The 15,809-nt window shown below is 44.7% G+C and overlaps 2 protein-coding genes across 2 annotated transcripts in view; one reads left to right on the top strand and one right to left on the bottom strand.

Moving 5' to 3' along the window:
• The window catches only part of CCDC125 (coiled-coil domain containing 125), a 39,184-nt gene extending 37,131 nt beyond the window's left edge, over window positions 1–2,053 (bottom strand). Inside the window, 1 exon segment of the mRNA XM_063623189.1 lies at window positions 1,996–2,053. The gene's annotated coding sequence lies outside the window, so the exon portion shown is untranslated.
• Window positions 2,054–14,467: 12,414 nt separating this feature from the next.
• The window catches only part of RAD17 (RAD17 checkpoint clamp loader component), an 84,956-nt gene continuing 83,614 nt past the window's right edge, over window positions 14,468–15,809 (top strand). The window contains exon 1 of the mRNA XM_055252996.2: window positions 14,468–14,611. The gene's annotated coding sequence lies outside the window, so the exon portion shown is untranslated. The remainder of the gene's footprint in view (window positions 14,612–15,809) is intronic.

Genomic DNA, 15,809 nt, shown 5'->3' with positions numbered 1-15,809 from the left:
TAACACAGTGAGACCTTGTCTCCAGAAAAAAAAAATTTTTTTTTTTTGAGACGGAGTCTTGCTCTGTCGCCAGGCTGGAGTGCAGTGGCACAATCTCAGCTCACTGCAACCTCCACCTCCCAGGTTCACGCGATTCTCCTGCTTCAGCCTCCTGAGTAGCTGGGATTACAGGTGCATGCCACCACGCCTGGCTAATTTTTGTATTTTTAGTAGAGATGGGGTTTCACCACGTTGGTCAGGCTGGTCTCGAACTCCTGACCTCGTGATCCACCCGCCTCAGCCTCCCAAAGTGCTGGGATGACAGGCGTGAGCCATGGCGCCTGGCCGAAAAAATTTCTTTTAAATTAGCTGGATATGGTGGAACATGCCTGTAGTCTCAGCTACTCAGGAGACTGAGGCAAGAGGATTGCTTAAGCCCAGGACGTTGAGGTTGCCGTGAGCTGTGATCATGCTACTGCACTCCACCTTGGTGACACAGTGAGACCCTCTCTTTTTAAAAAAGAAAAAGGCCGGGCACAGTGGCTCACGCCTGTAATCTCAGCATTTTGGGAGGCCAAGGTGGGTGGATCACTTGAGGTCAGGAGTTTGAAACCAACCTGGCCAACGTGGTGAAACCCCATCTCTACTAAAAATACAAAAAAAAAAAAAAAAATTAGCCAGACATGGTGGCGTGTGCCTGTAATCCCAGCTACTTGGGAGGCTGACGCAGTAGAATAGCTTGAACCCGTGAGGTGGAGGTTGCAGTGAGCTGAGATCGTGACACTGCACTCTAGCCTGGGCGAAAAGAGTGAGACTCCACCTCAAAAATAAATAAATAAATAAAAATAAAAAGAAAAGAAAAAAAAAGTCAACTTACAGAAGCCTTCCTAACCCTGACTTGAAATACTAGCACCCCATTCCCCATAATCACTCACTATCCCTTCACTTACCACTGCCCAGTGTTACACATCTGTTGATTTGCAGGGTTTTGGTTTTTTTTTTCTTTTTCTTTTTTTGAGACAAAGTCTTGCTCTGTTGCCCAGGCTGGAGTGCAATGGTACAATTTTGACTCACCACAACCTCCGCCTCCCAGGTTGAAGCAATTCTTGTGCCTCAGCCTCCCGAGTAGCTGGGACTACAAGCACGTGCCACCACACCCAGCTAATTTTTATATTTTTAGTACAGATGGAGTTTCGCCATATTGGCCAGGCTGGTCTCAAGCTCCTGACCTCAGGTGATCCACTTGCCTGGGCCTCCCAAAATGCTGGGATTACAGGCGTGAGCCACTGCACCCGGCCTGTAGGTTTATTTTCTATCTCCTCTGTTAGAATGTGAAATCCATGACATTAGGGCCTTTGTCTATTTTGTTTACTGACATTATTCTCAGAAATTAGACCTGTGCCTGATACCTAATGATGCCCAATAAATATTTATTGACTACAAAAAAAGTACATCACAAAAAAGGCAAGGCTGGTAATCACTTACAGACATCATTAACAAATATATTAGGTGCATAACTACTGTACTTCAAATCTGTACAATTTTAGAAATATAAACATCAATTACTTTTGTACTACCACCAGTCCCAAGAGATGAATGAAGATAAATTTCTAAAGGCTGGGTGCGGTGGCTCACGCCTGTAATCCCAGCACTTTGGGAGGCCGAGGCGGGCAAATCACTTGAGGTCAGGAGTTTGAGACCAGCCTGGCCAAGATAGTGAAACCCAGCCTCTACTAAAAACACAAAAATTAGCCAGGTGCAGTGGCTAAGCTGTAATCCCAGCTACTCCAATGGCTGAGGTAGGAGAATCGCTTGAACCCTGAGGGCGGAGGTTTCAGTGAGCCGAGATCACGCGCCACTGCACTCCAGCCTGGGTGACAGAGCAAGACTCTGTCTAGAGAAAAAAAAAAAAAAATTCTAAAATGCAATGTGATTATTTATTTTAGATTTTGGAAGGGTTATAGCTTTGATACTATTCACAGGAGAAAGAAAGGAGAGGAAATTCAGCATTCTTACCAGTGCTACTTTGTCGTCTGTAATTGGAAATTCTGGACACTTGAGGGAATGTATCTTGCAGGCTGTTATGCTTGGAATACTGAAAACTCGCTTCACTTCTTTCTTCTCCTTTTCTCGGAAATGGAGGAGGGCTAAAATTCTTTCCATCTGATCTTTTTCTAGACCTATGTGAAACTTCTACCTCATAAATCCCACCAGGTTTCCTTCCAAGGCCATACCCTAAATCACCTTCTGTCATGTCATCCTCTTCTGTTTCCCAGAGCTGCACGTCTGACTCACTTGATGACCTCGCCACCTTGCTCATGAGCCAAATGCCGTCTTTATCATAAGAAAGAAAGGGTTGTCTGTAGTTAAGAAGAAGAGTAGTTAGGAAATCATCAGTAGATCCAGCAACCCCACTTCTGGGTATTTACCCAAAACATTTGAAATCAGTATGTCAAAAAGATGTCTGCATTCCCATGTTCACTGCAGCATTGTTCACAATAGCCAACATATGGAATCAACCTAAGTGTCCATCAAAGATGAACAGGTGAAGAAAATATGGTGTAGTGTGTGTGTGTGTGTGTGTGTGTGTGTGTGTGTACACAATGGAATACTAGTCAGCCTTGAAAAAGAAGGAAATCCTGTCATTTGGGACATCATGGACAAAGCTGGAAAACATTATGCTAAGTGTAATACGCCAGGCACAGAAAGATAAATGCCACATGTTCTTTCTTATGTATAAAATAAAAAACTATCAAACTCAAAGGAGCAGAAAGCAAAATGGTGGTTACCAGAGGCTGGGGGATGGGAGGAATGGGGAGATGATGGTCAAAGGGCACAAAGTCCTAGTTAGACGGGAAGAATAAGGTTCTTTCCTTTGCCATACATTGCACAGCACGGTGAATATAACAAAAATGTATTGTACATTTCAAAATTGCTCAGAAATTTCAAATGTTCTCACCACAAAAATGGTAACATGATGGATATGTTAATCAACTTGATTTAATTACTCCAAATTGTATTCATAAATCGTAACATCATTTTGTACCTCATAGACAGCTATAATGTCAATTTACAATTAAAAAAACAAAAAACCTAACAAACAAAATGAAGAAAACCCATCAGTAAAGTCATGTGTCACTTAATGATGGGAATACATTCTGAGAAATGTGTTGTTAGGCAATTTTGTCATTGTGTGAACATCGTAGAGCATACATACACAAACTAGATAGTACAGCCTACTATACCCCTGGGCTACATGGTGTAGCCTACAGTTCCTAGTCTACAAACCTGTACAGCATGTTAAAGCACTGAATACTGTAGGAAATCGTTACACATGGATCAATATTTGTGTATGTAAACATACCTAAACATAGAAAAGAAACAGTAAAAATACAATAGTATCTTATGGGACCACCACTGTCTATGTGGTCTGTCATTGACTGAAACATAATTTGGTAAACAACTGTATAATAAAGCTGAATTTTTCAGGGAAAAAAGTTTCTTCCTGTATTATACAGGCATGAATATCCCAGCAATGCACTCACATATAAATGCCCTTGCAATCCAATTATAAGTATTTAACATTTCAGAATTCTTTTTTTTTTTTTTAGACAGAGTTTCACTCTTGTTGCCCAGGCTGGTGTGCAGTGGCACAATGTTGACTCACCGCAACCTCCACCTCCCGGGTTCAAGCGATTATCCTGCCTCAGCCTCCCAAGTAGCTGGGACTACAGCCATGAGCCACATGCCTGGCTAATTTTCTATTTTTTTTTTTTAGTAGAGACGGGGTTTCTCCATGTTGGTCAGGCTGGTCTCAAACTCCTGACCTCAGGTGATCTGCCTGCCTCAGCCTCCCAAAGTGCTAGGATTACAGGCGTGAGCCAACGCGCCCAGCTGGGTTTTGTTTTTTCATTTGTTTGTCTGAGAGATGAGGTCTAGCCATGTTGCCCAGGCTGGTCTCCAACTCGTGGGCTCAAGTGATTCTCCCAACTCAGCCTCCAGAGTAGCTGGGATGACAGGAGTGAGGCACCACATGGGGGTGGGGAGCAGATATACTCCACACTCAATAAATACTTGTTTAATAACTGAATAAAGGAAGACAGAAATAAAGAAACAAACTGAAATACAATCATCCCAAAGAATCCAAGGGGAACTGGTTCCAAGACCTCTATGTATTTCCTTGGATCCTCAAATTCTTAGCCAGGCATGGTGGCTCATACTTGTTAATACCAAGGCTTTGAGAGGCTGTGGCTAGGAGAGGATTGCTTGAGCCCAGGAGTTTGAGGCCAGCCTGGGCAACACAGTGAGAACCTGTCTCTACAAAAAATGTTTTTTAAATTAGCTGGTGGCACATGCCTACTCAGGAGGCTGAGGTGGGAGAATTGCTTGGGTCTGGGAGGTGGAGGCTGCAGCGAGCCATAACTGTGCCTCTACACTCCAGCTTGAACTATAGAGCAACACTCTATCTCAAAAACATTTTTGTTAATTTATTAATAAAAAAGGTATCATATTTGCATATTATCTAGGCACATCCTCCTGTGTACTTTATATATATTTTCAATTGTCTCTAAATTACTTATAATATCTAATACAATGCCTATACATCACTTCATTCCCGTGGATTTAACCTCGTACTCTGAGTGCTGCAAACTCGTCTTTGTTTTTGGAACACTGTGGATTTTTTTTTCCAAATATTTTCAACCCTGGTTGGTTGAATCAACCAACTGGAACCCACGGAGCTCCTATCCTACCTCAGGCCATGCAGAGCAGGTTTGCTTAGACTGTACTTGCTTTTAGGGCAGAAAAACAAAGCCAGCACCCTAGCAGGACTCCACAGCAGATACAAAGGAGTTACGCCTCCCTTTCTTCCCAGCAGAAAACTTCTCCTGGCAAAAATGCCTACCAATCAACTAGTATCACTGAGCCCTCCCCATGTGGAGGCCACCCCAGTCACCTACCTGGTGACAGCGAAGCAGCCAGGAGAAGCAGAAATGCTCAACCTTGTGCCTCCAGTACAGAGTGCAGTTAAGAGGGACTTTCACCACCAGGCATTTCAAAACAGCTGCTTTGCTATAGCTATTTAGAAATATTTCATCCTTCTCTCAAGTCTCATTTAAAAAAAAAGTGGAGTGTGGGGGTTTAAACACATCTAACATTTTTCTCTAAATATCCTGCTGTTTAAGTAGTTGCTTCCAAAACTTCCAAAGAAATTTAATCTCAGTCTTGCATTTGTTGTGGAGATCTCTCCATTCTTCCACTATTAAAACCTTATGTAGATACCAAATAAATCTGACCACGTATTAAGGAATTTCTGTCATTTTTAGGGTCAAAATGCCATATATTTTCAATGTTAAAAACAAAGACCCTTAAAAGATTCGAACAGATATGTCATAAAAGAAGATACATGGATGGAAAGATGCTCAGCTTCATTAGTCATCAGGCAATTATAACTTAAACCACAGTGAGATTCTACCTCACAGCACTGACAATTCCAAGTGCTGCTGAGGATGTGGAGTAACTGAAAGTCTCACACATTGGTGATGTGAGTTAAACATGGTACAACCACTGTGGAAAACAATTTGATAGCTTCTTATAAATATGTGACATGGCAACTGCATTCTTAAGGATTTACTCAAGAGAAATAGAACCCTATGTCCATATAAAGATGTGTGCATGAATATTCATACATCACTCAATTTGTCAAAAATTGGAAACAACCCAAGTGTCCATCTCCAGTAAAACAAAGGAATTATAGTCTGTCCATACAACAGAATATACTTGTCAGTAAAGAACAATGCATTTCTGATATATGCAATGAATTTCCCAGACATTACGCTAACAAAAAAGCACATACTAGGCCAGATGTGGTGGCTCCCGCCTGTAATCCCAGCATTTTGGGAGGCTGAGGTGTGAGGATCACTTGAGGCCAGGAGTTCGAAACCAGCCTGGACAACATAGCAAGATCCCCATCGCTAATTAAAACAATAAATAAATCAACAGCAGCATATACCGTATGAAATACTGGCAAAAACTAACATACAGGCCGGGTGCGGTGGCTCACGCCTGTAATCCCAGCACTTTGGGAGGCTGAGGCGGGCGGATCACGAGGTCAGGAGATTGAGACCATCCTGGCTAATATGGTGAAACCCCGTCTCTACTAAAAAATACAAAAAAAAAAAATTAGCCGGGCATGATGGCGGGCACCTGTAGTCCCAGCTACTCAGGAGGCTGAGGCAGGAGAATGGCATGAACCCGGGAGGTGGAGCTTGAAGTGAGCCGAAATCGCGTCACCGCACTCCAGCCTGGGTGACAGAGTGAGACTCTGTCTCAAAAAAAAAAAAAAAAAAAAAAAAAAAAACTAACATACAATGATGGTAAACAAATTAATGGTTGCTTGGCATGGGAGAAATGACCACAAAGGGCATGACGGAAGTTTTCTGGGGTAATGGAAAACTTCTATATCTTCACTAGAGTGGCTACTTATCAAAACTCATTAGGCTAGGTGTGATGGTTCACGCCTACAATCTCAGCAGTTTGGGAGGCCAAGGTGGATGGATCACCTGAGGTCAGGAGTTCAAGACCTGCCTGGCCAACATGGTGAAACCCTGTCTCTACTAAAAAATACAAAAAATTAGCCAGGTGTGGTGATGCACGCCTGTAGTCCCAGCTACTTGGGAGGGTGGGGCAGGAGAACGGCTTGAACCTGGGAGGCAGGGGTTGCAGTGAGCCGAGATTGGACCACTGCACTCCAGCCTGGGCAAGAGTGAGACCCTGTCTCAAAAAAAAAAAAAAAAAGATGTAATAATACCTAGCACTTGTTGCCTGCTTTCCATGTGCTAGACAGTTTTAAGTGCCTTAGATTATTATATTTATTCTTTACAAACACTCTGCAAGACAATACCATTATTAAGTATGAAAATTAAACTGAAGCAGAGACTGAGTAACACAGCCAACCAGAAGTGGACATGGATTTTAAGAGACAGGGTCTTGGGCTGGGCATGGTGGCTTATGTCTGTAATCCCAGCACTTTGGAAGGTCGAGGTGGACGGATCACGAGGTCAAGAGTTCAAGACCAGCCTGGCCAACATAGTGAAACCTCGTCTCTACTAAAAATACAAAAATTAGCTGGGTGTGGTGGCGGGCACCTGTAATCCTAGCTATTTGGGAGGCTGAAACAGGAGAATCACTTGAAACCAGAAGGCGGAGGTTGCGGTGAGCCAAGATCGTGCCACTGCACTCCAACCTGGGTGAGAAAGCAAAACTATCTGTCTCAAAAAAAAAAAAAAAAAAAAAAAAAAAGAGCATCTCATTCTGTTGCTCATTGCTTAGGCTGAAATGCAGTGATGCATCCACAGCTCACTGCAGCCTCAACCTCTTAGGCTCAAGTGATTCTCCCACCTCAGCCTCCAAAGTAGCTGGGACTACAGATGTGTACCACCTTGCCAGGCTAATTTTTAATTCATCTTGTAGAAACAGGGTCTCGGACCAGCCAGTCTTGAACTTCTGACCTCAGGGGATCCTTAGACCTCAGCCTCCCAAAGTCCTGGGATTACAGGCGTAAGCTACCACCCCTGGCCCAGAGACAGATTTTTAATCCAGATGCCTGATGTCAGAGCCAACACTCTTAGCCACTATTTTGTATTATTTGCAGAATTTCAATGAAATTAACATCAGAGTATACCAAGTTTCTATTATTTATGACTTCAGATAGAACTTAAAGTCTAAAATACCTAGTTTGAGCAATATCTAACAGAGATTCTGGATCCATTTTTTCCCAGATTTTTATAAAATCATCTTGGTTCTTTTGCAAGATTATTTCCTTAAAAAGGAGATTTATCTATGTTGTCAAGGTAGATAGGAAGATATTTATTGAATCAAAGAATAATCCCTCGGGAGGCTGTGTTTTACCTCTAGTGCAGTAGACTCCTGCTTATTAAGGCAACCTCTTGCCTGCGTTAAGAAGGGTGTGGTCAGGATTAGGCAGGCAGCAGAGAAGAAAATGGAATTGGTCAACACAAAGGGGAAAAGCTGTAAAAGGAAAAAGTAAGCAATTGTAGAGTTAGCTAAGAACATTTTTCAATGCACCACATAAATTCAGGCATCATGGGTACGTCTTCCTGCTATTCAGAGTTGAATATAATGAGGTGGTGGTGGTGTTGTTTTGTCTGTTTTTTATCCCTGCCTACTGTTTCTTAAACTTAACTTCAGGATGGGAATGGTGGCTCACACCTGTAATCCCTGCACTTTGTGAGGCCAAAGCAGGACTGCTTGAGCCTAGTAGTTCAGACCAGCCTGGGCAACACAGTGAGACTCATCTCTACAGAAAAAGGAAAAAAAAGAAAATTGCTGGGTATGGTGGTGCACACCTGTAGTCCCAAGCTACACAGGAGCCTGGTGGGAAGTCGAGGCTGCAGTGAGCTGTGATCACACCACTACACTCTAGTCTGGTGAACAGAGCAAGACCCTGTCTCTAAAAATAAATAAAATGTAACTTCAAGGACTGCTGACTGTATATTCTCCCACCTTTTTTTTTTTTTTTGAAAGGGAGAATGCTCTGTCCCCCAGATTGGAGTGCAATGGCGTGATCTCAGCTCACTGCAAGCTCTGCCTGCCAGGTTCACACCATTCTCCTGCCTCAGCCTCCTGAGTAGCTGGGACTACAGGTGCCCGCCACCACGCCTGGCTAATTTTTTGTATTTTTAGTAGAGATGGGGTTTCACTGTGTTAGCCAGGATGGTCTTGATCTCCTGACCTCGTGATCTGCCCGCCTCAGTCTACCAAAGTGCTGGGATTACAGATGTGAGCCACCCCACCTGGCCTATTCTCCCACTTTTTATATGCTAATAGTAAGGTAACATGAAATACCATACAAATTAAACTTCACTTTTGAAACACATTACTTCCAAGAAAGTGAAAATATTTGAAGTCACTAAACTATTCAACCAGTTTTTTTTTTTTTTTTTTTTTTTTTTTTTTTTTTTTTTTGAGACGGAGTCTTGCTCTGTTGCCCAGGCTGGAGTACAGTGGCGCAATCTCGGCTCACTGCAAGCTCCGCCTCCCGGGTTCACGCCATTCTCCTGCCTCAGCCTCTCCGAGTAGCTTCAACCAGTTTAATGTATTCAGGGTTGATGACGAGGGAAGCAGCAGGATGTGTTAACGGAGAAGGCACTGACTCGAGAGGTCTGGGTTCAAATCTCACTTCACCACTTGCCGCTTTTTGATCTTAGGTAAGTCATTTAACTTCTTAGAGCCTGTTTTATTTCTTAACAGGGGTTTAAGCATAACTACTTTATCGGGACACTTTTGGGCACCATTGAGATATTTGAAATCAACTGTGGTAGCCAAATCAATGTTTATTGAATTTGAATACTATTTTCTTCAATTGTCAATTTAGGGGACTAGATTTTTGGTTCTTCAGAGCTCTAAAATTGTTTCTGTATCAGCATTTTCCAAAGTGTGCTCCATGGAACATGTTCTCCAGACTATTAGATTTTGCTAGGAATAAAAGTGTCCTTTTGGTTTTATTGAGGGCTTTTTTTTTTCTTTGAGATGGAGTCTCGCTGTATCACCCAGGCTGGAGCGCAATAGCGCAATCTCAGCTCACTGCAACCTCCGTCTCCTAGGTTGTAGCAATTCTCGTGCCTCAGCATCCCAGGTAATTGGGATTGTAGGCACCTGCCACCATGCCCAGCTAAAATTTGTATTTTAGTAGAGACAAGGTTTCACCATGTTGGCCAGGTTAGTCTCGAACTCCTGACCTCAGGCAATCTGCTCGCCTCTGTCTGCCAAAGTGCTGGGATTACAGGTGTGAGCCACCATGCCCGGACTTTTTTTGTTTTAATTTTTTAAATTAAAATGAGTCTGTATTTATGCCTGTTTTATGTTCAATCCATTCAGCGATTTACTCTACCATTTAATTTCCAATTGGACAAAATTAGGAAATAATAAAATATGTTGAACAATAAAGAAACAGTTAAATCTTGGTTTAACAACTTTATAAAATACTATGCAATTAAACAAAAGTAACTAAATAAGTATTAGAGTTATAGTATATTTAACATAGTTTAAGAATAATCTCCAGCCTGGGCAACAAGAGTGACACTCCATCTCAAAAAATAAAAATAAAATAAAAATAAAAATAAAAATACTATGTCGTATAGACTAGGCAGCAACATGATAAATGCTCACATATACAAGTGTAAAACATAAAAAGCAGAATTCAAAGTTGTCTGTACTAGGGACAAAGATTAGAAGAAAAACAAAAGATAAAAATAAATTAGTAGGATTAGAGTATTTTTCCATATACCATTTTTACAATATTGTATTTTTTAACAGTACCACAAAATCTAAGAATATCTACAGCTGATTCTGTACTATATGGTAATCTTGAATAGATAAACACAGAGGTTCCTTCATACTTTATACCTTTGACTTTTTTTTTTTTGAGATGGAGTCTCGCTCTGTCACCCAGGCTGGAGTGCAGTGGCGCCATCTCAGCTCACTGCCAGCTCCGCCTCCTGGGTTCACACCATTCTCCTGCCTCAGCCTCCTGAGTAGCTGGGCCTATAGGCGCCCGCCACCATGCCCAGCTAATTTTTTGTATTTTTAGTAGAGACGGGGTTTCACCGTGTTAGGCAGGATGGTCTCGATCTCCTGACCTCGTGATCCGCCTGCCTCGGCCTCCCAAAGTGCTGGGATTAGAGGCGTGAGCCACTGCGCCCGGCCTACCTTTGACTTTTTTTTTTTTTTTTCTACCTTTGACTTTTAAAAGACGGCTTGAACCAATATATGCTGTCTAAAATAGATGTGTCAACTTTTAGGATTAAAGTATTTATTTTTATATGGACGGAGTCTCAGTCTGTTGACCAGGCTGGAGTGCAGTGACAGCTCACTGCAGCCTCGACCTCTGGGCTCAAATGACCCTCCCATCTCAGCCTCCCGAGTAGCTGGGACTAGAGGCATGTGCCACCACACCTGGCTAATTTTTTTGTTCCTGTAGAGGCTAATTTTTGTATTTTTTGTAGAGACAAGGTCTCCTTATATTGCCCAGGCTGGTCTCGAACTCCTGGGCTCAAGCAATCCTGCCTCAGCCTCCCAAAGTGCTGACATTACAGGTGTGAGCCACCATGCCCAGCCAGTGGGACGGAGTTTTTTTGAGACGGAGTTTTGCTCTTGTCACCAAGGCTGGAGTGCAATGGCGTGATCATGGCTCACTGCATCCTCTGCCTCCTGGGTTCAAGCGATTCTCCCACCTCAGCCTCCCCAGTAGCTGGGATTATAGGTGCCCACCACCACACCCAGCTAATTTTTGTATTTTTAGTAGAGATGGGATTTCCCCATATTGGCCAGGCTGGTCTCGGACTCCTGACCTCAGATGATCCACCTGCCTCGGCCTCCGAAAGTGCTGGGATTACAGGCATGAGCCACCGAGCCTGGCTCGGATGTATTTTTTTCTATTCCAGTCCAGGCATACATGACTTGCCCCAAATACAATGGTAATTAGCAGCAGAGCCAGGACTAGAAACAATATTTCTGGCTCTTTGTCCAGTCCTCTGGCCACTTGGGAAAGGCTGTAGGATGAATAGATTATAGTCTGTTAGCAGTCATCTCACTTTTCCACTAAAACAACTCTTTAAAAGATAACCAGTTACTTCCTCATAGATAAATCCAAGATCAAGTTTCATTCCTCAGTCTCCTCTACCTTTGCAGGAGCTGTGACACTACTGACTCACTAAGTCCAGGTCCACCTGACTCCTGAAGCCCCAAGAAATAGAAATCTGATCCTCCTCCTTCCCTGACTCATATCTCCTCATATCTGTCCTCTAAGGCTCTTTTTCTTTTTCCTGTCCCTTTTGTAAATGTTTGGCTTCCTCTCTTACTACTCTTAAATACACATCAACTGGATATTCCGCCAGCAATCCAAGCACATCTTGCTCAAAAACAAATTCACGGCCGGGCACAGTGGCTCATGCCTGTAATCCCAGCACTTTGGAGGCTGAGGCAGGCAGATCATGAGGTCAGGAGTTCAAGACCAGCCTGGCCAACATAGTGAAACCCCGTCTCTGCTAAAAATACAAAAATTAGCTGGGCACAGTGGTGTGCACCTGTAGTCCCAGCTACTCGGGAGGCTGAGGCAGGAGAATCACTTGAACCCGGGAGGCAGACGTTGCAGTGAGCCGAGATTGCGCCACTGCACTCCAGCCTGGGCAACAGAGCAAGACTCCATCTAAAAAAACAAAAAAAAAATTCACTATCCTCCCAGCCCCCAATCCAGGTCTCCCTCTGAGTCCTCTATTTCTGCAAATGCATCAACCATGCTCCAAAACACTCAGGAGCAAAACTTTAGAATTGTTTTTTCCTCTTTGGTCTTCACATGCCTTCAGTTGCTAGGTCTTCTAGACCCACAAAAATCTCCCCAAACCATGTCATTCTTTGCACATTAATTTCACTGCCCTGGTGGAACTTCTCTTTAATTCCCCAAGACTAGCCTGATAATTCCCTAATTGGTCTACTTCAAGCCAACCTACATACTGCTGCCAAGTCAGTAATATCCAAGTGCAAACCGAATGATGTCTCTCTCTTGCTGTAAAACATTCCATGGCTCCCATGGCATGTATAATTATAGTCAATGTCACCCTGTTTTCCTTTTTAAAAAAAATTTAGGCTGGGCACAGTGGCTCACACATGTAATCCGAGCACTTTGGGAGGCTGAGGTGGGCAGATCACCTGAGGTCAGGAGTTCGTGACCAGCCTGGCCAACATGGTGAAACCCTGTCTCTACTAAAAATACAAAAATTAGCCAGGTATGGTGGCAGGCACCTTTAATCCCAGCTATTTGGGAGGCTGAGGCAGGAGAATCGCTTGAATCTGGGAGGTGGAGGTTCCAGTGAGCTGAGACAGCACCATTGTCTGTCGCCCATGCTGGAGTGCAACGGTGCGATCTCGGCTCACTGCAACCTAGACCTCCTGGGTTCAAGCGATTCTCCTGCCTCAGCCTCCCCAGTAGCTGAGATTACAGGCGCCCACCACCATGCCCGGCTAATTTTTGTATTTTTGTAGAGACGGGGTTTCACCATGTTGGCCAGCCTGGTCTAGACCTCCAGACCTCAGGAGATCTGCCCACCGGTCTCCCAAAATGCTGGAATTACAGGCGTGAGCCACTGCGCCCAGCCGAAACTCTGTTTCAAAAAAATAAAAATAAAAATAATGTATCCAACTGAAGTGTCACCCTGTTTTCTACAACAAAGCTACAGTTTTCACCTCCAGTTTCATCTGGCAGTACTCCCTGGATGTACTCTGTGCTTCCACGTAAGAGGAACTGCACTTGCTCCCAGGGCTCCTCCCTCAGCTCAGCTTGGTCACCTGCAAGCCTCTGTTGGTGCCATTCTTCACCCCGGGAATGCTGTCTCCTCTCAGACCCCCCTCAGTTCAGGACAGCACTCCCTCCAGTAGCCTTCCTGACTCCCTTGGACCAGATGTGATTTCTTCCACATCTGAGTCTTCCCAGTTCTGGGAGGTTTTATTGAATCTTTTTAATAGTGCTTACTTCCTACCTGACCTAGACTGACTGTATATTCCCTTGTGCAGAGACTTTGTGTGTCTCGTTTGCTTATGCACAACAGGTGTTCCAAAGATATTTGATAGAATCGAAAGAGAAAACCGATTCCTGCCCGGAAACCTTTGGACAGAAGAATCTACATTCAGTAGCCTGACAACTCTGCCTTAGCAAACAAGTTGGTCAAACACGCCTAACTCCCTGACAAAGAGGAACTCACTTGAGCCCTCCCTGGTGAACAATGGCCTGCTGCACTTTGCTTTAGGATTTTGTTTCTTAATTTTTCATTTTAGAATAATTTTAGATGTACAGTAAATTGCAAAGATAGGACTAAGAATTCCTGTATACCTTTTCCCCAAATTCCTCTAATGTTAACATTTGTGCACAATTTGTCAAAATTAAGAAATTAACATGGGTACGTGCTATTAGCTAAACCACAGCCTTTATTATTTTTTCCACTAATGTTCTTTTTCTGTTTCAGGATCCAAACCAGGATACTGGCGCTATAGTTTTATGAGGCTCAAAATTAACAGAAAAGAAAAAAAATAAAGCAGGTGGGGAGGGAGACAGAGAGAAATAGGGTCTCTGAAATCTATTTCTTATTTTTTTCTTATCAGACGAGGCCACTAAACTGGCATTCAGGGAAAAGGAGCCAGTTTGGGCAGTTTGTCCACAACCTGCAGAGTTTCCACGAATCTGCGCATCCCGCCCCCGCCCTGGGTCCTCCCCACTCCCGGTTCCCACCTGCCAGGTCTGACCCCGGGTACCCTCTCAAGGTCCGTGGCGGGGACCGGAGCCCGGACTCTGGCTCAGCGAGCAGCGCCCTCTTACCGCCCCGGCGCCCCAGTCAGCTCGCTCACCTGGCAAGGAGCCTCCTCTCCGTGCGCGTGCGCAGCTGCCGCCGCGCGTCCTCTGGGCCACCACGTGACCGCGTGGGCGCAGTCCCAGACCGGAAACGCCGGTGAGGTCGCCCTGGGCCTTCGAGGCAGCTTGCGCTACTTTTTCGCGACCTCACTCGGTTCCTGTGTGCAACCTGATGTTAGCTCTGTCCACCTTCAGCTCCAAAGCCAACCACAGGTAACCAATATACAAACAATGACATGAGATTTAGAAAAACAACAAGACGGGGCGTGTGTCAATACAGGTAAAATTCGGTGGTTCAAACATTGAGGCTCAGACCGGCGCGGGGTTCCACATCTGTAATCCCAGATTTTTGGAGGCCAAGGCGGGAGGATCGCTTGAGGCCAGGAATTCGAGACCAGTATGGCCAACATAGTGAGTCCCCACTCTACAAAAAAGTTAAAAAGTAGGGCCGGGTGCAGTGGCTCACGCCTGTAATTCCAGCACTTTAGGAGGCTGAGGCGGGCGGATCACGAGGTCAGGAGATGGAGATCATCCTGGCTAACACGGTGAAAACCCTTTTCTACTAAAAATACAAAAAATTAGCCGGGCGTGGTGGCGGGTGCCTGTAGTCCCAGCTACTCGGGGGGCTGAGGCAGGAGAATGGCGTGAACCCGGGAGGCGGAGCTTGCAGTGAGCCAAGATCGTGCCACTGCACTCCAGCCTGGGCAACAGAACGAGTCTTCGTCTCAAAAAAAAAAAAAAAAAAAAATTAAAAAGTAGCGGGTGTGGTGGTGCGTACCTGTAGTCCCAGCTACTCGGGAGGCCAGGAGGCCGTCAGGTGGGAGGATCCCGTGAGCCTGGGAGATCCAGGCTACAGTGACCACTGCACTCCAGCCTGGGCGACGGAGCGGAGACCCTGTCTCAAAAAAGAAACAAACCAAAACCAAAATATTAAGTCTCTAGGAATCCTGTAAGAGAAAGGTAGATCGGGCCAGGCGCGGTGGATCACGCCTGTTAACTCAGCACTTTGGGAGGCCGAGGTGGGTGGATCACCTGAGGTCAGAAGTTTGAGACCAGCCTGGCCAACATGGTGAAACCCCATCTCCATTAAAAATACAAAAATTAGCTGGTCGTGGTGGCAGGTGCCTGTATTCCCAGCTGCTCAGGTGGCTGAGGCAGGAGAATCGCTTGAACCCGGGAAGCAGAGTTTGCTGTGAGCCAAGATCGCGCCACTGCACTCCAGCCTGGGTGACAGAGCGAGACTTTGTCTTAAAAAGAGAGAGAGAGGGAGGGAGGGATGGAGGGAGAGAGAAAGAGAGGGAGAGATCTAAGCTGAAGTTCAGAGGTAGGGGCAGTCATTGAAAAACAGGCTTTGGGGGGCGGGCGGCGTCCACTGCAAGGATGTGCTGTCTGGCTCCCTCTGGAGCCCTTG

This window comes from Symphalangus syndactylus, chromosome 18 (genome assembly GCF_028878055.3).
Source record: "Symphalangus syndactylus isolate Jambi chromosome 18, NHGRI_mSymSyn1-v2.1_pri, whole genome shotgun sequence".
NCBI lineage: Eukaryota > Metazoa > Chordata > Mammalia > Primates > Hylobatidae > Symphalangus > Symphalangus syndactylus.
The sequence above is the reverse complement of the archived record's forward strand: the minus strand, read 5'-3'. Positions and strand labels throughout refer to the sequence as shown.